The sequence below is a fragment of the Ahaetulla prasina genome, chromosome 1 (genome assembly GCF_028640845.1).
Source record: "Ahaetulla prasina isolate Xishuangbanna chromosome 1, ASM2864084v1, whole genome shotgun sequence".
NCBI classification, from domain to species: Eukaryota; Metazoa; Chordata; class Lepidosauria; order Squamata; family Colubridae; genus Ahaetulla; species Ahaetulla prasina.
In genome coordinates, this window is record NC_080539.1 from 10,660,198 (window position 1) to 10,685,054 (window position 24,857).

Sequence of the window (24,857 nt, forward strand, 5' to 3'; positions counted from 1 at the left end):
GATCAGCTGTGCCGTGCGATTCAGCTTAGCTAGAAAGCAGGATTTCCTGCTTTCTAGCAAAGCTAAACCGCACGGCCCAGCTGATTGTCAGAAATACTGGTTAGGAGGAACCAGTAGCTTTTTCTAACTACTGGTTCGCCCGAATTGGTAGTTTTTATCACTACCAGTTTTCCCGAACCGGTAGCATTTCACCCCTGGTTTGGTTGTTCATTTAAAAGTGCCTGGGAGACTTTTAGCATCATTTAGGTCAGGGATCTCCAACCTTGGCAACTTTAAGACTTGTGGACTTCAAACTCCCAGCAAAGCTGGCTGAGGAATTCTGGGTGTTGAAGTCCACAAATCTTAAAGTTGCCAAGGTTGGAGATCCCTGATTTAAGTGGAAAGGACACTAGAGAGGACAATGTATAAAATGTGGAAGTGCAAAAGAGCAGAATTTACGGCGGGCAGGTGGTTGAGAAACCGAATTTTGCTCTTCAGTGGTTTATTAAGAAATGTTTAAAAGAGAGTTTATTGAATATTATGTTTATATTTATGTATGTATGTATATTTATATTGTGTTATATATGATTGTATATTTTATATCAGAGTTTCTCAGCCTTGAGAACTGTAAGATGCGTGGACTTCAATTCCCAGAATGGCTGGGGAATTCTGGGAGTTGAAGTCCATGGGTCTTAAAGTTGCCAAGGCTGAGAAACACTGCTGCATATTACAGGTAGTCCTCGACTTGCAACAGTTCATTTAGTGACAGATCATAGTTACAACGGTACTGGGGGAAAAAGTGACTTCTGATCGTTTTTCACACTTATGTCCGTTGCAGCATCTCCATGGTCACAGGATCAAAATTCAGATGCTTGGCAAGTGGTTCCTATTAATGACCGTTGTTGTGTCCCGCAGTCATTGATTCCCCTTTGGCGATCTTCTGACCAGCAAAGTCAATGGGGGAGCCAGATTCACTTAACAACCAGGTTACTAACTGAACAAATGCAATGATTTGTTAAGCCAGATTCAACTTAACAACCGTGACAAGGAAAGTCGTAAAATGGGGCAAAAACTCAGTTAACAAATGTTTCACTTAGCAACCTAAAGTTTGCGCTCAATAGTGGTCGTAACTCGAGGACTAGTAGTCCTCGATGTACAACCACCACTGAGTCCAACAATTCCGTTGCTAACCAAGACCTTCCGACAAGCCAAGTTCCACGGGAGAAGCCAGAGTACTTAACAAGGGTGTCACTAACATAACAATTGCAGCGTCCACTTCACAACTACGGCAAGAAAGATCGTCAAATTGAGGCAAATTTTACTTAACCGCTGTCTCGCTTAGCCACAGAAAGTTTGGGCTCAACTGTGGTTTGTGAGACTATTGTGTGCAGAACTGCAAGCACGGGAGAGAAATCCATAGCTACGGTTGAACGAAGGGGGGCTGGGCTGCACATCATTTGAAACCGGGGAGGTAGGCATGTGGGGGAGCTCTTCCTCTCGTCCCCTAGCAGCCCCCCCTTTTTTTTCCCACCTTGCTTTACGTACCGCAGCATGGCCTGGCTGTCAGCGGCCTGCGGATCTCCGATTCTGGCGGATGATTTACTGCAAAATGGCTTATAAATTGAAGTAGAAAGTGTTTTGCCGACGTGGCAGCTTTCAAGCTTCGCACCCATTTGTCACCCAGCATTTCCCTTTGTGTATGGAACAGGAATTAATTAGGCTGCACTGCGGGGTGAAGAGAAGAAGAAAAAAAAAACTTTATGGCCATAATTTATATAGGATGGCTTTTTGTTTTTGTTTTTTTCTGTTTTTTTTAAAGAGGCAGGCAGTGTCGCTTTGTTTAGGCTTTAAACCCTTGAGAGCAGAGGGGCTGTCCACATTGCACATGTGCACACAACACGCACACACACACACACACACACACACCCCTCTTAAATACAAATTCAGCCGGCTGCGCTGAAGGAGGCAAAGCTGGGTGGCTTCGTAAGAGCAGGCCGTTGTGGGTCAACTGGAAGCTAATCATTGAATTTACACATTGCGCTAAGCCATGTTGCGTTGTGCTTACCTTTGAGGTGGCCTATGTAGGTGGGCCAGTCGTCCTAATTGCGTGTACCTAGTTTATTCAACAGCTATGGTTAAAACGAAACCATGGCTTGGCAGAGTATAGGAATCCTATATATATATATAAAGGTGAAACGGGGTTTTATGCTAAGGCTCAGCTGTCTCTCAGCTCTTGCGGAGGAAAAGCCTCGGTTCATAACCATCACTGGATGTTTTTAAGAAGAGGCTAGACCAGGGGTGTCAAACTCGATTTCACGGAGGGCCGCATCAGGGTTGTGTTTGACCTCGGGGGGGCCAGGGTAGGCATAGCCAGCTCGATGTCCCTCGTGTCGGGAGCGCCTGTAGAGACCCGAGTGCTCTGCCGGCAAAAACGAGCTCCCGAGCTCCATTTCCAGCTGCCATGGCTTCCTGCAACCCGCTGCCAACAAAAACTGAGCTCAGGAGAGCCGCGTTTTGCTGGCAGAGGCACTGCGAGCTGGTCCTTCGCTGTTTCCGGGGCGGCCCCACGGACCAGATCTAAGTACCCCACGGGTCGGATCTGGTCCGCGGGCCTTGAGTTTGACCCCCCTGGTTTAGACAATCACTTATCTGAAATGGTACAGGTCAGTGATGGCTAACCTTTTTCCGGATGGAGTGCCCAAAGCACGTGCATGTGCGCCCGAACCCCACCCCACCAATGCAATGCTCATGCAGCCCCCCGTGCATGCTCCCCACCCTATATGCATGTGCCCCTGCACATGCCCTGTGCCCCAGCCGCCGTGCATTCGCGACAGAGACCCAATGGCCAGCTATCCGGCAGGAGGCGCACGCACATGTGTAGCAGAGCTGAACTGGGGCTACAGCTCACATGCCCATAGAAAGGGCACTGCGTGCCACCTGCGGCATGCGTGCCATAGGTTCACCATCATGGATATAGGTTCTCCTGCTTGAGCAGGGGGCTTGATTAGAAGATCTCCAAGATGCCTTCCAGTTCATTCTATTCTATTCTATTCTATTCTATTCTATTCTATTCTATTCTATTCTATTCTGAACGTATCTTTTCTTTTATGTACACTGAGAACATATGCACCAAATTCCTTGTGTGCCCAATCACACTTGGCCAATAAAGAATTCTATGCTATTCTATTCTATTCTATGCTATGTTATGCTATGCTATGCTATGCTATGCTATTCCATTCCATTTCATTCTATTCCATTCCATTCCATTCCATTCCAAATTTCTATTCTATTCTGTTCTATTCTATTCTGTTCTGTTCTGTTCTGTTCTATTTTGAACGTATCTTTTCTTTTATGTACACTGAGAGCATATGCACCAAAGACAAATTCCTTGTTTGCCCAATCACACTTGGCCAATAAAAAATTCTATGCTATGCTATGCTATGCTATGCTATGCTATGCTATGCTATGCTATGCTATGCTATTCTATGCCATGCCATGCCATTCTACTCTACTCCACTCCACTCCACTCCACTCCATTCCATTCTTTCATTTCACAACCACTGGAAGTTAGGATGATACTGAAAAAAATGACTTAACAACCAGTCCTCACACTTACAAATGTTACAGCATCAATATAATCCCATTATCAAATTTTGGGTGCTTGACAACCACACGTATTTACAATTTGCAACCTATCTTAAGGGGCTCCCAACAAGCAAAGTCATTGAGGAAGCTAGATTCACTTAAGAAGGTCGTACAACAGGGTGCAACTTACTTAGCAACTCCACCACTTAATGATGGAAGTTCTGGTCTTAATTGTAGTCGTATGTCAAGTACTACCTGTATTATAAATATGATTTTTTTGGACTTCCCTTAGAATCCTAATGTTCTATATAAATACAGGTAGTCCTCAACTTACGACCGCAATTGACCCTGAAATTTATGTTGCTAAGCAAAACATTTCTTAAGTGAATTGTGCCCCACGTTTCTTGCCATGGCTGTTAAGTGAATCACTGCAGTTCTTAAGTTAGTAACATGGTTATTAAGTGAATTTGGCTTCCACATTGTCTCTGCTTGTCAGAAGGTTGCAAAAGGGGATCACATGACCCCGGAACACTGCAACCGTCATAAATGCGAGTCAGTTGTCAAGCATCTGAATGTAAATCACATGACCACAGGGATTCTGCAAAGGTCGTAACTGTGAAAAACGGTCATAAATTTTTTCAGTGCCATTGAAACTTTGAACGGTCACCAAGGGAACTGTTGTAAGTCGAGGACTACCTATATTTGTTTGGATTCAGCTACTTGTCTTTGATTAAATAAACTAAGATTAACAGGCCATGGCTTAGCATAATCCATGTATCCATTCAACTGCATTTGTGCATTCACCACATCATCGTGTATGGAATCAACCACATTTTACTGGATTCGGTACTTTGCGGCGCCTGCATCCGCAAAGCTGCATTCATGAAAGCGGCATGCACATGAAACAGTCCCCTCTCCCCTACCGCCGCTGCCTCTTCTGCCAGTCCACCGAGCCAGAAGCTGGCCTACAGCATAGAAGAAAAATCTGTAGTTGCAAGAATCTCATACCAGGCAAAAACAACTCTCCAACTTTACATTAAGATTAACAGAGTTGGAAGGGACCTTGTAGGTCATCTAGTCCAACCCCCCCCCCGCCCAAGCAGGAGACCCTACACCATTTCTGACAAATGGCAGTTCAATCTTTTGTTGAAAGCTTCCAGTAATGAAGCTCCCACAACTTCCGAAGGCAACTTCTGTTCCACTGGTTGATTGTTCTCACTGTCAGAAAATGTCTCCTTATTTCCAGGTTGAATCTCTCCTTGTAAAGTTTTCATCCATTATTCCTTGTCTGGCCTTCGGGTGCTTTGGAGAATAGCTTGACCCCTTCAAATATTGGAAGACTGCTATCATGTCTCCCCTGGTCCTTCTCTTCACTTGACTAGCCATGCCGACTGTTCATCATATGTTTTAGCCTCCAGTCCCCGAATCATCTTGGTTGGTCTTCTCTGCACTTTTTCTAGAGTCTTAACATCTTTTTTATAATGTGGCGACCGAAACTGGATGCAGTATTCTAGGAATGGTCTTATTAAGGCTTTATAGAGTGGTATTACTACTTCACTTGATACTAATCCCACTCTATAAAGCAGTAAGTCACATTTTTTCAGTGTCGTTGTAACTTTGAATGGTCACTAAATGACTGTTGTAACTCGAGGACTACTTGTAATCAAGGCTTTCACATACCCTTTTGCTTGAGGCTTAGAATGGTTGCAGCTTCCTGGGGTCATGTGATTGCTATATGTGACCTTCCCAGCGAGCTCCCAGCAAACACCGTCAATGGGGGGAAAGCCGGATTTATTTAATGACCACGTAATTCACTTAACAACTGTGGCTAAAAGGTTGTAATATCAGGCACAGCTCCCTTAACAACTATCTTGCTTAGCAACCAAAATTGTAGTCCTGATCACAGACATAAGTCAAGGCCAATTGTACCAGCCTAGCTCTCTTAATGTCTCTCTCGCACCCAACCTTTTTATAACCAATGCCGATCAAAGCTAGCAATCTCAGTGTCAGGTTTGGAAGCCATATTAGGCCGGAAGCTTCCAGGCTGCCACTTTCTCATGTGTGGGAAAGTAGGGTGGGGGGATTTAGTAGAGGGGTTGTCTTTAGACATAATAGCATTCTTCCTGTCGGTCAAGGTCAGGCCGATCCTGCATCTGGAGGAGGAGCGGTCGGAGTGCCGTCTCAAGATGGGACGGATGGTGATTGGAGCATGTGATCAACTGAGGAGTCAAGATGGTTTTGGGGTTTTTGATTTACTGAGGGAAAACCCAGACTTCTCAGATTTGGATTTTCCCAGATGTGCCAGTTTACCTATCCTAGTAAATAGAACTTTGAAAAAGATGCTTGCTTCAGAGTTTTTACATGGAGTTGGGTTTTTTTTCTGGAATGCTGACACTCAGCTTGATTAGCACATTAAAGAGACCCATTAATTAAATATTTCACTCCACAATGTATGTTCCCTCCAGGATCCCTCTTATTCTTTTGCGTAGAAAAAACCCTTTTTCTAGGGTATCGGAATGCACGATTCTCTATAGGCCATTGCTCATCAACTGTATGACTGCATTGATCTTTTATGTAGTGTTTTTTTTTTAATCTTTTTTAATTTCTATAGGGCTGTGTTGATTCTGTGTTCTTTCCCTGGCTGTGATTTTCAACTAGAAATGTAATCTTGGCTCTTTTAGGAAAAAGAAACTAGGAGCACAGGCTGTATTCTATGTAGCCATGGTTGCGCAGTGGGTTAGAGTGCAGCACTGCAGGCTACTTCTGCTGCCTGCCAGCTGCCTGCAATTTGGCAGTTCAAATCTCACCAGGCTCAAGGTTGGCTCCGCCTTCCATCCTTCCAAGGTGGGTAAAACAAGAACCCAGATTGTTGGGGGCAAGATGCTGACTCTGTAAACCGCTTAGAGAAGGTTTTAAAGCACTGTAAAGCAGTATATAAGTATTATTGCTATTGCTATCTATCTATCTATGTATATCTATCTATCATCCATCCATCCATCTATCCATTTATCTATCTATCTATCTATGATGAGCCACGGTGGTGCAGTGGTTAGAATGCAGTACTGCAGGCTACTCCTGCCTGCAATTTGGCAGTTCGAATTTCACCAGGCTCAAGGTTGACCCAGCCTTCCATCCTTCCGAGGTGGGTAAAACGAGGACCCAAATTGTCGGGGGCCATAGGCTGACTCTGTAAAACCGCTTAGAAAGGGTTGGAAAGTGCTGACACGGTATATAAGTCTTAAATGTGATTGCTATTTGGGGTGGGATGCCAGTGCCCAGAATGGAGCCATGTTTTTGTTCTTGCTTTTATAGAGGTGAGATTTAGAAACGGGAGAGGCATGTTTCTCCAACATTTTTTTTCCTGAGTAAATGAGAATTTGTATTGAAGTGCTGCACTCAGCAAGCTTAATGACACAGGATTTGAACCTTAATCAAACATCAACTGCTATTCCATGCTCTTCAGGCAGCAGTACAGGTAGTATTGCTTACAAACCATTTGTTTAGTGACCGTTCAAAGTCACGATGGCATTCAGAGAAGTAACTTAGAACCATTCCTTGCACTTACCATCACAGCATTCCCATGGACAAAATTCAAGTGTTTGGCAACCAGCAGCAATAAAGGAGAATATTTGTATCTCAGAGTTGAAATGAGGGGGTCCTTGGTGCTCTCTGAACTTGATGGCTTTCTTGCAGATGTTTCATGACCCAGCTAAGTAACAATATCAGTATGAGAAGAGAGTGAGGTGCCTGGAGTGGTGGCGATGGAGGAAGAATGTTGGATCCTTGGTGCTCTCTGAACTCGGTGGCTTTCTTGGAGATGTTTCATTATCGAATTAGGTAATATCGTCAGTGACTAGAGGAGCCCTGGTGGCTCAGTGCACCTCAGTGCACCTCAGAATGCAGGATTGCAGGCTAATTCTGCCGACTGTCAGCAGTTCAATCCTGATCAGCTCAAGGTCGACTCTGCTTTCCATCCTTCCGAGGTTGGTAAAATGAGGACCCAGATTGTTGGGGGCAAAATGCTGACTCTGTAAACTGCTTAGAGAGGGCTGGAAAGCACCATAAAGCGGTATATAAATCTGCTATTGCTGTTGCTAGTTTGGGTAATGAAACATCTGCAAGAGAGCAACCAGGAGATATTTACTAGGTAGCAGCATCCTGGAATCGTATTCCATTTGCGACGTTCCCATCTGGCTTCCAACAACGCTTAACAACCACATGGTTCACTTAACTAAGCCATGGCAAAAAAAGGCGGTTAAATTGGGCGTGGCTCACTTAACAACGAGCTTGCTTAGCAACTGGAATTCTGGTCTCAATTGTGGTCATAAGTCAAAGACTCCCTGAAGTTTCTCTGAGTTGGCAGCTTGGTGGATCAGGGATGGAGCAGGGCCAGGTGACAAAAAAAGACTAGGAATTCCATCTAAGCTGATGATGGGGCTGGAGAAGAGCGAGAGAGATACCAATCAGATGTAAGATTGGCCATATAACATTTAATCAATCAATCAACCAGTCAATCATCAATCATTTCTGTAGCCATCCAACTTAAGCAAGTGACTCTGGAAAGCTTACAATTCCAAAATTGTAAAACAATTAACACGATTTAAAAGACATCAAAACAATAAAAAAACATCCACAAAATAATTAAGTATAAATCAGCAGCCTTGATGATTAATCAAGTAATAGTTCAACTTTGGTTTCCAAGTATGCAGAGAGGGAGAGAAGAAAAAAGGAATTGCTAAAAGTAGAACATAAAAACATAAGATTAGAACGTTCATAGGGATCTCCTGCTTGTGGGTTGGTCTACTCTAGAACAGGGATCTCCAACCTTGGCAACTTTAAGCCTAGAGGACTTCAACTTCCAGGCTTAAAGTTGCCAAGGTTGGAGACCCCAGCTCTAGAAGATCTCCAGGGTCCCTTCCAATTGTGTTACTCTGTTGTTTTGGGGTCTATCATAAACGTGAACAGCCAAGGACCATTCAGGCTTTTGGACAGTCAAGGATTACCTTTGCTTGCATTGTCTAGTTAAATGTAGTGTACATGAAGCAATCCACGATGAACTAAACCAACATCTTACCTGTATTTACCTATATATGAACTTAAGGCCACCTTGAAGACCATCCAGAAGTTACAACTGGCTCAGTACACAGCAGCGCAGACAGTAATCTGGCACCTCTCTTTTTATGTCCATTCGTAACTGCTACTCTTGCTGTATTAGTTTATTTATTTATATATAACAGCTGCAATCCCACATTGCTCCCAGAAGCACGAAGCTGAAGGCTGAAGATGACGAATGAGACTTCGTCGAAACGTCGCCAAGACACTTCCAATTTTACGCGGGAGAAAACCCGAATAACCAAAGACCTACATATATATATATATATATATATATATATATATATATATATATATATATATATATATATATATATATATATATATACATACATACATACATACATACATACATACATATAATTTTTTTTATTTTATTTTAGTACAAATAATCCATCTTCCATTAAACAGTGTGTCGTCAGGGTACAAAGGTTTGCGCAATAACAGTTAAAATTTACAATCATATTCATTATTTAATCTATTCTTAGCTTAATACCAATACATTAAATTTCCAATACTTTACATCCTCTTCTTAATTTGCTCAACTCTATTAACTCTATTATTTTCTATATTTTACTCATCTACTTTTATTTCTAATTTTTATATTCGTCCTTACCATCGATAGAATGTGGCAGTCAGGAACCCTGACAGAATGTTTCCCATATCGCATAATAACCAGTTTGTTTTTTCTCTTTCATTGCCGGTGTTAATCTATTCATTTCTGCACATTCTAATATTTCCCTTATCATAGTCTCCTCTGTAGGAATCTCTTCACTTTTCCAGTTTTGTGCAAATACAATTCTAGCTCATTTATTACATGAATAATCAGATACACATTTTCTTTACTATAAGTTTCTGGTAGGATCCCCAACAGAAATATTTCATACCCTGTTTCCCCAAAAATAAGACATCCCCTGATAATAAGCCCAATCGGGCTTTTGAGCGCATGCACTAAAATAAGGCTCCCTCTGAAAATAAGCCCTCCCGGAAAATATTTAAAAGCAGAGCTGGAAATCAGATAAGACAGCAAGAGGAGCCCCATCTTCCTCCACACGCCCCAAAATAATAAGACCTCCCCGAAAATAAGGCCAAGCGCTTCTTTTGGGGTTCAAAAAAATATAAGACAGGGTCTTATTTTCGGGGAAGCACGGTAGTTGCCAGTCAGATTTCAGGCACAATTCAAAGTGTTGATTGGTGGACCTTTATGACCTAGTTATTTGAGGGACTGTCTGTCTCTAATTTGCTGCTTGCCTATTACATTCAGGCACAATGGGTGTTGCTCCAGGTCCCCTCACTTAAACATCATCATTTTGTGGGATCAAAGAAATGTCCCCCCCTCTTCTTGTTGCCCTCTGGGACAACATCCCCAGAAATACATAGGAACCCACTTTCCTGTGTTTCTGGAGGCTCTTAGGACCTTCTCCTGCCTCCAGGCCTCGGGGGGTTAGCGTGCCTGTGGACCCCTTATTATATTTATCGTGTTTTTATTGTTTGTATTGATGTGGTTGTTTTTAGTTTGGTCCTCCTTGTCTTACTTTATGTCTTTAAAACTGTTTTGTTTTTTAAATTATGTATTTGGATACCACAAACTGCCCAGGGTGTTTTGGAAAAGGGGCAGTTGTAATAAATTTAAATAATATAATAATTTCCATTTTCAAATCAGAACATATCTCTGTTCAGTTTTTAAACTAAAGCTAGTTGGTTAGCACAGTTCAGTTCATTAGGGAAAAAAAGAGGGGGGAATAACAGAATTACAAAGTCGGAAGGGACCTTGGAGATCTTCTAGTCCAACCCCCCTGCTCAAGCAAGAGACCCTGTACCATTTCAGTCGGAATGGGCAAAAAATTGGCAACTCCAAATCTCAACCAACAAATGCTCTGTCTTACACATTGGCAAAAGGAATCAGAACACAAAATACAAGCTGAGAGGACATGACCTTGTAGATGACCCTCACTCTGTCAGGGACCTTGGAGTACTCATATCAAACGATCTAAGTGCCAAAGCCCACTGGAACAACATAGCCAAAAAAGCATTAAGGGTTGTAAACCTAATCTTGCGTAGCTTCTTCTCTGGTAATATTACACTACTAACCAGAGCATACAAAACATTTGCTAGACCAATTCTTGAATACAGCCCGTCGGTCTGGAACCTGCACTGCATATCGGACATTAATACAATTGAATGTGTCCAGAAATATTCCACAAGAAGAGTCCTCCACTCCTCCGCTCGCAACAAAATACCTTATGCCACCAGACTTGAAATTTTGGGCTTAGAAAATTTAGAATTACGCCGCCTTCGGTATGACCTAAGCGTAGCTCATAAAATCATCTGCTACAATGTCCTACCTGTCAGTGACTACTTCAGCTTCAACCACAACAATACACGAGCACACAATAGATACAAACTTAAAGTGAACCGCTCCAAACTCGATTGCAGAAAATACGACTTCAGCAACAGAGTGGTCAATGCCTGGAATGCACTACCTGACACTGGTTTCTTCCCCAAACCCCCAAAAGTTTAAGCTTAAACTGTCTACTGTTGACATCACCATTCCTAAGAGGTCTCTAAGGGTTGTTCATAAGAGCACCAGCGTGCCTACCATCCCTGTCCTAATGTTCCCTTTAATTGTATTCATTTTATGTATTCAATTCATGCTTATACTTATATATATTACCTAATACGTACTTGACAAAATAAATAAATAAAATAGTGGTTGTCCAATCACTTCTTAAAAACAATATAGGTATGGAAAGACAGTACGGATGATTAACAGCACATTAAGACAATACAGTGGCTTATACATTAAGTGAAAATAAAAACAGTAAAATCTAAATTTGATGGTGCAGCTACACCTGACTGGGGCAGACCTTTTGAAGGTTATTGAAATTTTTAAAGAGTTTTAGGAAATCGTAGCAACCTTGCATTTGTAGTCCTAGCTCTCTCCTTCTGCACCATCGCTTCCTTAGAGCTGAGTTTGTACCTTAGCTTTGCATTCTTCGTTGGCTTGTGTCAGCCGTGCACTGCTGCTCTCTATGAGTTGAGTGAAAGGGTAGATGGACCACCCCTCAGTTGGAGAAAGAAGGGTGAACAGAGATTGGGGAGCCTTGAGAAGAGAGACCACGGTAATCGAGCATCCTTGCCGATCGAAAAGCATATTTTGTAGCTCAGGGTTGAACTGTGGGGTCTTTGGTGCTCTATGAGCTTGGTGATTTTCTTGTAGACGTTTCATTCCTAGCACTGATGATGTTCCCTTGTTCGGTAATGAAACGTCTGCAAGGAGGTTTTCTTGCAAACGTTTCATTCTAGCACTTATTTTTATTTATTTATTTAATTTCGATACCGCCCTTCTCCCGAAGGACTCAGTGTGGTTTACAGCCAACATAAAACAGATTCATCAATAAATTAAAAATAATTTTAAAAATTTAATTCAATTAGGCCAAATTCCATTAAAACTATTAATAAAACGATAATAAAACCCAAGTTAAAAGCTATATTACAATTAGGCCAGCCCTGCGCGGTAAAACAGAAAGGTCTTAAGCTCTCGTCCGGAGGTCGGGGAGCAAACGTAACCCCAGAGGCAGCTCATTCCAGAGGTAGGTGCCCCACAGAGAAGGCTCTCCCCCTGGGGGTCGCCAGCCGACATTGTTTGGCTGACGGCACCCTGAAGAGACCCTCCCTATGGGAGCTCACAGGGTGATGGGAGGCTATTGGTGGCAGCAGGCGGTCCCGTAGATATCCCGGTCCCATGCCATGGAGTGCCTTAAAGGTGGTAACCAACACCTTGAATTGCACCCGGAAGACCGCTGGCAACCAGTGCAACTTGCGCAGGAGAGGTGTTATATGGGAGCCACGAGTAGCTCCCTATATTACCCGCACAGCCGCATTCTGGACCAGTTGTAGCCTCCGGGTGCTCTTCAAGGGGAGCCCCTTGTAGAGAGCGTTACAGTAGTAGTATGATGTAACCTAGTTTGGTAATGAAACATCTGCAAGGAGGTTTTCTTGCAGACGTTTCATTCCTAGCGCTGATGATGTTCCCTCGTTCGGTAATGAAACGTCTGTAAGGAGGTCTGCAAGAAAAACCAGCAAGCTCAGAGAGCACCAAGGACCCTACAGAGTATCCTTTTTAGCAACCAAGCGGAGAAATTGCCAGAGATTTGGGCAAAATTCTGCCCATCGCAGCAAACACCATCTTAACTGGAAGGATCAGCCAGCTGTGCACATTGGAGAGAAGCTAAAGAGAAGGTCCCAGCATTTATTGAAAACAACTGAGATGATCAGAAAGCGCCTGTGGCTACCCAAAGTCCTGGGACACAATTACCTAATCAAGATAATCATTTCTGTAGCCATCCAACTTAAGCAAGTGACTCTGGAAAGCTTACAATTCCAAAATTGTAAAACAATTAACACGATTTAAAAGACATCAAAACAATAAAAAAACATCCACAAAATAATTAAGTATAAATCAGCAGCCTTGATGATTAATCAAGTAATAGTTCAACTTTGGTTTCCAAGTATGCAGAGAGGGAGAGAAGAAAAAAGGAATTGCTAAAAGTAGAACATAAAAACATAAGATTAGAACGTTCATAGGGATCTCCTGCTTGTGGGTTGGTCTACTCTAGAACAGGATCTCCAACCTTGGCAACTTTAAGCCTAGAGGACTTCAACTTCCAGGCTTAAAGTTGCCAAGGTTGGAGACCCCAGCTCTAGAAGATCTCCAGGGTCCCTTCCAATTGTGTTACTCTGTTGTTTTGGGGTCTATCATAAACGTGAACAGCCAAGGACCATTCAGGCTTTTGGACAGTCAAGGATTACCTTTGCTTGCATTGTCTAGTTAAATGTAGTGTACATGAAGCAATCCACGATGAACTAAACCAACATCTTACCTATATATGAACTTAAGGCCACCTTGAAGACCATCCAGAAGTTACAACTGGCTCAGTACACAGCAGCGCAGACAGTAATCTGGCACCTCTCTTTTTATGTCCATTCGTAACTGCTACTCTTGCTGTATTAGTTTATTTATTTATATATAACAGCTGCAATCCCACATTGCTCCCAGAAGCACGAAGCTGAAGGCTGAAGATGACGAATGAGACTTCGTCGAAACGCCGCCAAGACACTTCCAATTTTACGGGAGAAAACCGAATAACCAAAGACCTACATATATATATATATATATATATATATATATATATATATATATATATATATATGCATATATATATATATATATATATATATACATACATACATACATACATACATACATACATACATACATACATACATATAATTTTTTTTATTTTATTTTAGAACAAATAATCCATCTTCCATTAAATAGTGTGTCGTCTGGGTACAAATGTTTGTACAATAACAGTTAAAATTTACTATTCGTATAGTAGTATACTAATATACTACTATTTACATATTCTTTATTTAATGTATTCTTAGCTTAATACCAATATATTAAATTTCCAATACTTTACATCCTCTTCTTAATTTGCTCAACTCTATTAACTCTATTATTTTCTATATTTTACTCATCTACTTTTATTTCTAATTTTATATTCGTCCTTACCATCGATAGAATGTGGCAGTCAGGAACCCTGACAGAATGTTTCCTATCGCATAATAACCAGTTTGTTTTTCTCTTTCATTGCGGTGTTAATCTATTCATTTCTGCACATTCTAATATTTCCTTATCATAGTCTCCTCTGTAGGAATCTCTTCACTTTTCCAGTTTTGTGCAAATACAATTCTAGCTCATTTATTACATGAATAATCAGATACACATTTTCTTTACTATAAGTTTCTGGTAGGATCCCCAACAGAAATATTTCATACCCTGTTTCCCCAAAATAAGACATCCCTGATAATAAGCCCAATCGGGCTTTTGAGCGCATGCACTAAAATAAGGCTCCCTCTGAAAATAAGCCTCCCGAAAATATTTAAAAGCAGAGCTGGAAATCAGATAAGACAGCAAGAGGAGCCCCATCTTCCTCCACACGCCCCAAAATAATAAGACCTCCCCCAAAATAAGGCCAAGCGCTTCTTTTGGGGTTCAAAAAAATATAAGACAGGGTCTTATTTTCGGGGAAGCACGGTAGTTGCCAGTCAGATTTCAGGCACAATTCAAAGTGTTGATTGGTGGACCTTTATGACCTAGTTATTTGAGGGACTGTCTGTCTCTAATTTGCTGCTTGCCTATTACATTCAGGCACAATGGGTGTTGCTCCAGGTCCCCTCACTTAAACATCATCATTTTGTGGGATCAAAGAAATGTCCCCCCCTCTTCTTGTTGCCCTCTGGGACAACATCCCCCAGAAATACATAGGGAACCCACTTTCCTGTGTTTCTGGAGGGCTCTTAGGACCTTCTCCTGCCTCCAGGCCTCGGGGGGTTAGCGTGCCTGTGGACCCCTTATTATATTTATCGTGTTTTTATTGTTTGTATTGATGTGGTTGTTTTTAGTTTGGTCCTCCTTGTCTTACTTTATGTCTTTAAAACTGTTTTGTTTTTTAAATTATGTATTTGGATACCACAAACTGCCCAGGGTGTTTTGGAAAAGGGGCAGTTGTAATAAATTTAAATAATATAATAATTTCCATTTTCAAATCAGAACATATCTCTGTTCAGTTTTTAAACTAAAGCTAGTTGGTTAGCACAGTTCAGTTCATTAGGGAAAAAAAGAGGGGGGAATAACAGAATTACAAAGTCGGAAGGGACCTTGGAGATCTTCTAGTCCAACCCCCCTGCTCAAGCAAGAGACCCTGTACCATTTCAGTCGGAATGGTCAAAAAATTGGCAACTCCAAATCTTAACCAACAAATGCTCTGTCTTACACCTTGGCAAAAGGAATCAGAACACAAAATACAAGCTGAGTGGACATGACCTTATAGATGACCCTCACTCTATCAAGGACCTTGGAGTACTCATTTCAAATGATCTAAGTCCCAAAGCTCACTGTAACAACATCACCAAAAAGGCATTAAGGGTTGTAAAGCGCTGTAAAGCAGTATATAAGTCTTATTGCTATTGCTATCTATCTATCTATGTATATCTATCTATCTATCTATCATCCATCCATCCATCCATCCATCCATCCATCCATCCATCCATCCATTTATCTATCTATCTATCTATCTATGATGAGCCATGGTGGCGCAGTGGTTAGAATGCAGTACTGCAGGCTACTCCTGCCTGCAATTTGGCAGTTCGAATTTCAGTTGCCATCCTTTGACTCTGTAAAACCACTTAGAAAGGGCTGGAAAGTGCTGACGCGGTATATAAGTCTTAAATGCGATTGCTATTCGGGGTGGGATGCCAGTGCCCAGAATGGAGCCATGTTTTTGTTCTTGCTTTTATAGAGGTGAGATTTAGATAGATAGATAGAGGCATGTTTCTCCAACATTTTTTTCATGAGTAAATGAGAATTTGTATTGAAGAATTTGTATTGAAGAATTTGTATTTGTATTGAACTCAGCAAGCTCAATGACACAGGATTGTGTCAAACATCAACTGCTATGCCATGCTCTTCAGGCAGCAGTACAGGTAGTATTGCTTGACTTACAAACCATTCGTTTAGTGACCGTTCAAAGTCACGATGGCATTCAAAGAAGTAACTTAGAACCATTCCTTGCACTTACAACCATCACAGCATTCCCATGGACAAAATTCAAGTGTTTGGCAACCAGCAGCAATAAAGGAGAATATTTGTATCTCAGAGTTGAAATGAGTGGTCCTTGATGCTCTCTGAACTTGATGGCTTTCTTGCAGACATTTCATGACCCAACTAAGTAACAATATCAGTATGAGAAGAGAGTGAGGTGCCTGGAGTGGTGGCGATGGAAGAAAAGGAGGTGGAAGAATGTTGGATCCTTGGTGCTTTCTGAACTTGGTGGCTTTCTTGGAGATGTTTCATTATCGAACGATAATATCGTCAGTGACTAGAGAAGCCCTGGTGGCTCAGTGGTTAGAATGCAGGATTGCAGGCTAATTCTGCCGACTGTCAGCAGTTCGATCCTGATCAGCTCAAGGTCGACTCTGCTTTCCATCCTTCCGAGGTTGGTAAAATGAGGACCCAGATTGTTGGGGGCAAAATGCTGACTCTGTAAACTGCTTAGAGAGGGCTGGAAAGCACCATAAAGCGGTATATAAATCTGCTATTGCTGTTGCTAGTTTGGGTAATGAAACATCTGCAAGAGAGCAACCAGGAGATATTTACTAGGTAGCAGCATCCTGGAATCGTATTCCATTTGCGGCGTTCCCATCTGGCTTCCAACAACGCTTAACAACCACATGGTTCACTTAACTAAGCCATGGCAAAAAAAGGCGGTTAAATTGGGCGTGACTCACTTAAAAACGAGCTTGCTTAGCAACTGGAATTCTGGTCTCAATTGTGGTCATAAGTCAAAGACTCCCTGAAGTTTCTCTGAGTTGGCAGCTTGGTGGAGCAGGGATGGAGCAGGGCCAGGTGACCAAAAAAGACTAGGAATTCCATCTAAGCTGATGATGGGGCTGGAGAAGAGAGAGAGAGATACCAATCAGATGTAAGATTGGCCATATAACATTTAATCAATCAATCAACCAGTCAATCATCAATCATTTCTGTAGCCATCCAACTTAAGCAAGTGACTCTGGAAAGCTTACAATTCCAAAATTGTAAAACAATTAACACGATTTAAAAGACATCAAAACAATAAAAAAACATCCACAAAATAATTAAGTATAAATCAGCAGCCTTGATGATTAATCAAGTAATAGTTCAACTTTGGTTTCCAAGTATGCAGAGAGGGAGAGAAGAAAAAAGGAATTGCTAAAAGTAGAACATAAAAACATAAGATTAGAACGTTCATAGGGATCTCCTGCTTGTGGGTTGGTCTACTCTAGAACAGGGATCTCCAACCTTGGCAACTTTAAGCCTAGAGGACTTCAACTTCCAGGCTTAAAGTTGCCAAGGTTGGAGACCCCAGCTCTAGAAGATCTCCAGGGTCCCTTCCAATTGTGTTACTCTGTTGTTTTGGGGTCTATCATAAACGTGAACAGCCAAGGACCATTCAGGCTTTTGGACAGTCAAGGATTACCTTTGCTTGCATTGTCTAGTTAAATGTAGTGTACATGAAGCAATCCACGATGAACTAAACCAACATCTTACCTATATATGAACTTAAGGCCACCTTGAAGACCATCCAGAAGTTACAACTGGCTCAGTACACAGCAGCGCAGACAGTAATCTGGCACCTCTCTTTTTATGTCCATTCGTAACTGCTACTCTTGCTGTATTAATTTATTTATTTATATATAACAGCTGCAATCCCACATTGCTCCCAGAAGCACGAAGCTGAAGGCTGAAGATGACGAATGAGACTTCGTCGAAACGTCGCCAAGACACTTCCAATTTTACGCGGGAGAAAACCCGAATAACCAAAGACCTACATATATATATATATATATATATATATATATATATATATATATATATATATATATATATATATATATATATATATACATACATACATACATACATACATACATACATACACACATACATACATATAAATTTTTATTTTATTTTAGAACAAATAATCCATCTTCCATTAAATAGTGTGTCGTCTGGGTACAAAGGTTTGTGCAATAACAGTTAAAATTTACAATCATATTCATTATTTAATCTATTCTTAGCTTAATACCAATACATTAAATTTCCAATACTTTACATCCTCTTCTTAATTTGCTCAACTCTATTAACTCTATTATTTTCTATATTTTACTCATCTACTTTTATTTCTAATTTTTATATTCGTCCTTACCATCGATAGAATGTGGCAGTCAGGAACCCTGACAGAATGTTTCCCTTATCGCATAATAACCAGTTTGTTTTTTCTCTTTCATTGCCGGTGTTAATCTATTCATTTCTGCACATTCTAATATTTCCCTTATCATAGTCTCCTCTGTAGGAATCTCTTCACTTTTCCAGTTTTGTGCAAATACAATTCTAGCTCATTTATTACATGAATAATCAGATACACATTTTCTTTACTATAAGTTTCTGGTAGGATCCCCAACAGAAATATTTCATACCCTGTTTCCCCCAAAATAAGACATCCCCTGATAATAAGCCCAATCGGGCTTTTGAGCGCATGCACTAAAATAAGGCTCCCTCTGAAAATAAGCCCTCCCGGAAAATATTTAAAAGCAGAGCTGGAAATCAGATAAGACAGCAAGAGGAGCCCCATCTTCCTCCACATGCCCCAAAATAATAAGACCTCCCCGAAAATAAGGCCAAGCGCTTCTTTTGGGGTTCAAAAAAATATAAGACAGGGTCTTATTTTCGGGGAAGCACGGTAGTTGCCAGTCACATTTCAGGCACAATTCAAAGTGTTGATTAGTGGACCTTTATGACCTAGTTATTTGAGGGACTGTCTGTCTCTAATTTGCTGCTTGCCTATTACATTCAGGCACAATGGGTGTTGCTCCAGGTCCCCTCACTTAAACATCATCATTTTGTGGGATCAAAGAAATGTCCCCCCCTCTTCTTGTTGCCCTCTGGGACAACATCCCCCAGAAATACATAGGGAACCCACTTTCCTGTGTTTCTGGAGGGCTCTTAGGGCCTTCTCCTGCCTCCAGGCCTCGGGGGGTTAGCGTGCCTGTGGACCCCTTATTATATTTATCGTGTTTTTATTGTTTGTATTGATGTGGTTGTTTTTAGTTTGGTCCTCCTTGTCTTACTTTATGTCTTTAAAACTGTTTTGTTTTTTAAATTATGTATTTGGATACCACAAACTGCCCAGGGTGTTTTGGAAAAGGGGCGGTTGTAATAAATTTAAGTAATATAATAATTTCCATTTTCAAATCAGAACATATCTCTGTTCAGTTTTTAAACTAAAGCTAGTTGGTTAGCACAGTTCAATTCATTAGGGAAAAAAAGAGGGGGGAATAACAGAATTACAAAGTCGGAAGGGACCTTGGAGATCTTCTAGTCCAACCCCCCTGCTCAAGCAAGAGACCCTGTACCATTTCAGTCGGAATGGGCAAAAAATTGGCAACTCCAAATCTCAACCAACAAATGCTCTGTCTTACACATTGGCAAAAGGAATCAGAACACAAAATACAAGCTGAGAGGACATGACCTTGTAGATGACCCTCACTCTGTCAGGGACCTTGGAGTACTCATATCAAATGATCTAAGTGCCAAAGCCCACTGTAACAACATAGCCAAAAAGGCATTAAGGGTTGCAAACCTAATCTTGCGTAGCTTCTTCTCTGGTAATATTACACTACTAACCAGAGCATACAAAACATTTGCTAGACCAATTCTTGAATACAGCCCATCGGTCTGGAACCCGCACTGCATATCGGACATTAATACAATTGAACGTGTCCAGAAATATTCCACAAGAAGAGTCCTCCACTCCTCCGCTCGCAACAAAATACCTTATGCCACCAGACTTGAAATTTTGGGCTTAGAAAATTTAGAATTATGCCGCCTTCGGTATGACCTAAGCGTAGCTCATAAAATCATCTGCTACAATGTCCTACCTGTCAGTGACTACTTCAGCTTCAACCACAACAATACACGAGCACACAATAGATACAAACTTAAAGTGAACCGCTCCAAACTCGATTGCAGAAAATACGACTTCAGCAACAGAGTGGTCAATGCCTGGAATGCACTACCTGACACTGTGGTTTCTTCCCCAAACCCCCAAAAGTTTAAGCTTAAACTGTCTACTGTTGACCTCACCCCATTCCTAAGAGGTCTCTAAGGGTCGTTCATAAGAGCACCAGCGTGCCTACCATCCCTGTCCTAATGTTCCCTTTAATTGTATTCATTTTATGTATTCAATTCATGCTTATACTCATATATATTACCTAATACATACTTGACAAAATAAATAAATAAAATAGTGGTTGTCCAATCACTTCTTAAAAACAATATAGGTATGGGAAGACAGTACAGATGATTAACAGCACATTAAGACAATACAGTGGGTTATACATTAAGTGAAAATAAAAACAGTAAAATCTAAATTTTATGGTGCAGCCACACCTGACTGGGGCAGACCTTTTGAAGGTTATTGAAATTTTTAAAGAGTTTTAGGAAATCGTAGCAACCTTGCATTTGTAGTCCTAGCTCTCTCCTTCTGCACCATCGCTTCCTTAGAGCTGAGTTTGTACCTTAGCTTTGCATTCTTCGTTGGCTTGTGTCAGCCGTGCACTGCTGCTCTCTATGAGTTGAGTGAAAGGGTAGATGGACCACCCCTCAGTTGGAGAAAGAAGGGTGAACAGAGATTGGGGAGCCTTGAGAAGAGAGACCACGGTAATCGAGCATCCTTGCCGATCGAAAAGCATATTTTGTAGCTCAGGGTTGAACTGTGGGGTCTTTGGTGCTCTATGAGCTTGGTGATTTTCTTGTAGACGTTTCATTCCTAGCACTGATGATGTTCCCTTGTTCGGTAATGAAACGTCTGCAAGGAGGTTTTCTTGCAAACGTTTCATTCTAGCACTTATTTTTATTTATTTATTTAATTTCGATACCGCCCTTCTCCCGAAGGACTCAGTGTGGTTTACAGCCAACATAAAACAGATTCATCAATAAATTAAAAATAATTTTAAAAATTTAATTCAATTAGGCCAAATTCCATTAAAACTATTAATAAAACGATAATAAAACCCAAGTTAAAAGCTATATTACAATTAGGCCAGCCCTGCGCGGTAAAACAGAAAGGTCTTAAGCTCTCGTCCGGAGGTCGGGGAGCAAACGTAACCCCAGAGGCAGCTCATTCCAGAGGGTAGGTGCCCCCACAGAGAAGGCTCTCCCCCTGGGGGTCGCCAGCCGACATTGTTTGGCTGACGGCACCCTGAAGAGACCCTCCCTATGGGAGCTCACAGGGTGATGGGAGGCTATTGGTGGCAGCAGGCGGTCCCGTAGATATCCCGGTCCCATGCCATGGAGTGCCTTAAAGGTGGTAACCAACACCTTGAATTGCACCCGGAAGACCGCTGGCAACCAGTGCAACTTGCGCAGGAGAGGTGTTATATGGGAGCCACGAGTAGCTCCCTATATTACCCGCACAGCCGCATTCTGGACCAGTTGTAGCCTCCGGGTGCTCTTCAAGGGGAGCCCCTTGTAGAGAGCGTTACAGTAGTAGTATGATGTAACCTAGTTTGGTAATGAAACATCTGCAAGGAGGTTTTCTTGCAGACGTTTCATTCCTAGCGCTGATGATGTTCCCTCGTTCGGTAATGAAACGTCTGTAAGGAGGTCTGCAAGAAAAACCAGCAAGCTCAGAGAGCACCAAGGACCCTACAGAGTATCCTTTTTAGCAACCAAGCGGAGAAATTGCCAGAGATTTGGGCAAAATTCTGCCCATCGCAGCAAACACCATCTTAACTGGAAGGATCAGCCAGCTGTGCACATTGGAGAGAAGCTAAAGAGAAGGTCCCAGCATTTATTGAAAACAACTGAGATGATCAGAAAGCGCCTGTGGCTACCCAAAGTCCTGGGACACAATTACCTAATCAAGATAATCATTTCTGGATGCAGAGTAGATCCGACATGGTGTCCCCTAAACAGGTTGTCCTCGGCTTACGACCACAATTGAGCCCCAAAGCTCCGTGGTTAAGTCACACGTTTGTTAAGTGAGTTTTGTCCCATTTTACGACCTTTCTCGCCTCAGCTGTTAAGGGAATCCCTGCAATTGATAAATTAGTAAAGTCGGTTGTTAAGTGAATCTGCTTTCCCCGTTCACTGTGCTTGTCAAAAGGTTATAAAAGGGAAACAAATGGGAAGGCCTGGAAAAAAAATTGGGAAAATTGGTGGGTGGGGACTGGTTTTTCCCCAATTTTTCTGGGTTTTTTCCCCCCGGGTTTTCCCATTTCTATGAAATGGCCTAGGGACGTAGCAACGGTCATAAATATGAACCAGTTGCCAGGTATCTGAATTCTGATCATATGATCATAGGGATGCTGCAAAGGTCATAACTGAAAAAACGCTCATGATTCACTTTTTTCGGTGCCGTTGTAATTTTGAGTGGTCACTAAGTGAACTATTGTAAGTCAAGGACCACCTGCAATGCCGGGGATTTTTAAACCCCATCTTTTTCTTTTAATTCCACCCCCAAATATAACCAGGGGTGGGCTGCAAAAATTTTAGCAAGGGGGTCTCTGCCCGGTTGCTGGATGGCCATGGGCGTGGTGGGCGTGGCCTAGTTGGCCTCCTGCACCATAGTGGGGGGGAATTTCTGCCCTCCCCTGGCTCCGGAGGCTTTTCCTGAGCCTCCAGGAGGGCAAAAACGGCCTCCTCAGGTTCTAGAGCAGGGGTAAGTCAACCTTTTTATACTACCTCCCACTTTTGTATCTCTGTTAGTAGTAAAATTTTCTAACTGCCCACCGGTTCCACAGTAATGCGCCATGTATCATCGTCTGCACCGTGGATTGGGGGGACGCCGGCTACCAACTCTGCTTGTCTATTACAGCTGGGTGATGTGGGGGGAGATATGCGAGCTATTCTGGGACGAGACTCTTTAGTTTGTGGTCACACTATAGCGCCATTTAGTTTCACTTACGTAACGTGAAGTAAACTTATGCGCGGGTGATACAAATAGTATATTGTCAGAAATTTAAATTGTCATGGGGAATTTTATGAAAACCTAATGAAAATGTTTGAAATAATGCTATGAAAATTTTTTAAAAAGTCAATTAAATTAAAAAATAAAAGGAAAGTGCTTCAGTATCGGACAAAACCCCTATCGCCCACCATGAAAGCTGGAACGCCCACTAGTGGGCAGTAAGGACCAGGTTGACTACCACTGCTCTAGAGGCCTGAAACGGGCCTTCCCAAACTTCCAGTAGGCCCATTTTTTCACTCTTCCCAAGCCTCCGCGCACACCCTGCACTTACCTGCATCCAAAACGGGCCGCGTGGGGACTCCTGGGAGGGGTGGGGTGGGTGGGGCCTGCCAGGAGTGGGATTTGGGGGAGGGGTCCTCCGAACTGCACAGACTCTTAGCTAGAGGTTCTCCCGAGCCCCTGCGAACCCCCAGCAGCCCACCCCCGATTATAACCCTGTCAATTTGGAAGACCTGACAGCACTTAATTAACCAACTCTCCTCCCTCCCTCCCTCCTCCCTTTACAGTTCCAATCTTTTTATTTTTATTTATAGCTAATCTTCGGAGGGTCGGGTTTCAATCCCTGCTCAGACTGGAAGCCCCATACGTCATGCTGCTGGGGAAACAGCTGGGAATCCTAGCTATTTAAACAATATATAAATCATTTAATCTTGTACTGAAGGGAGCGGAAGAGGACGAGGGAGATTGCTCTTGGAGTTTTGAAATGACAGCATCCACGCAGGCCATCGTCGTCGGACACCCGCTGGGAATTGAAACAGCAGGGCACCTGAGGGATTTTTGTCTTTTAATTTGGGGAGGTGGCAGTCAGATTTCTCAATAGGACCTTTTTTAAAAAAGAAGAAAAAAGCAGTGCAAAAGTTCATGTCTTCGCTATCGGAAGTGTAGCTGGGTTTGTTTGAAACCCACCCACCCACCTCCCGATCGAGCTTTGTGAACTCCGAAGGCTGGAGGAATTAAAAACTTGCATTAGAGGAAAACGGGAGATTAGCATCCTGTCTTATTCAGGCCTATTTGCATATATTTGCTTCTCTCTCTCTCTCTTTTTTTTTTGGTACTTGATGAAAATGGGAACCAGCAGTTTTTGTACTGTAGTAAAATGCAAAAGCAGCTGTTTCTAAGCGAATCGATAGAAGGGAATTATTTGTAGCTCATGGTTGAAACGAAGGGCCCTTGGTGGTCTCCGAGTTCGGTTATTTTTCTTGCAGGCGTTTCATTACCTGATTAGGTAACATCATCAGTGTATCAGTGTTTCTAGAATCCGTCTCCTTTTGTCTCATCGCCTGTCATCTGCTGCTTTCTCCAACTGTCCTGCAAAATCTCTAGCTGCTGCTTCTTTTTTCTTAGAGTGGTGTGAGGCTCAAAATTAAGTGTGGTTTTGTATCTTCCCCTTACAGCAGGGGTGTTATACTCAAGGCTTGTGGGCCAGATTCGGCCCGCAGGCTGCTTAGATCTGGCCCACGGGACAAGCCTGAAAATATCAAAGGATCGGCTCACGGTGCCTCTGCTAGCCAAAAACGGCTGGAGACTCTACATGTCTTTAATCTC

The 24,857-nt window shown here is 42.2% G+C and overlaps 1 protein-coding gene and 1 long non-coding RNA gene across 2 annotated transcripts in view; one reads left to right on the plus strand and one right to left on the minus strand.

Annotated features, from left to right (window-relative positions):
• The window catches only part of LOC131188710 (uncharacterized), a 34,667-nt gene extending 12,252 nt beyond the window's left edge, over positions 1-22,415 (minus strand). Inside the window, exons 1-3 of the long non-coding RNA XR_009152818.1 lie at positions 22,200-22,415; positions 17,032-17,193; positions 1,525-1,704 (exon numbers count right to left, since the gene is read on the minus strand). This is a non-coding gene — a long non-coding RNA (uncharacterized LOC131188710). The remainder of the gene's footprint in view (positions 1-1,524; positions 1,705-17,031; positions 17,194-22,199) is intronic.
• The window catches only part of AATF (apoptosis antagonizing transcription factor), a 134,290-nt gene that overhangs the window by 25,260 nt on the left and 84,173 nt on the right, over positions 1-24,857 (plus strand). The gene's annotated exons all lie outside the window — the stretch shown is intronic.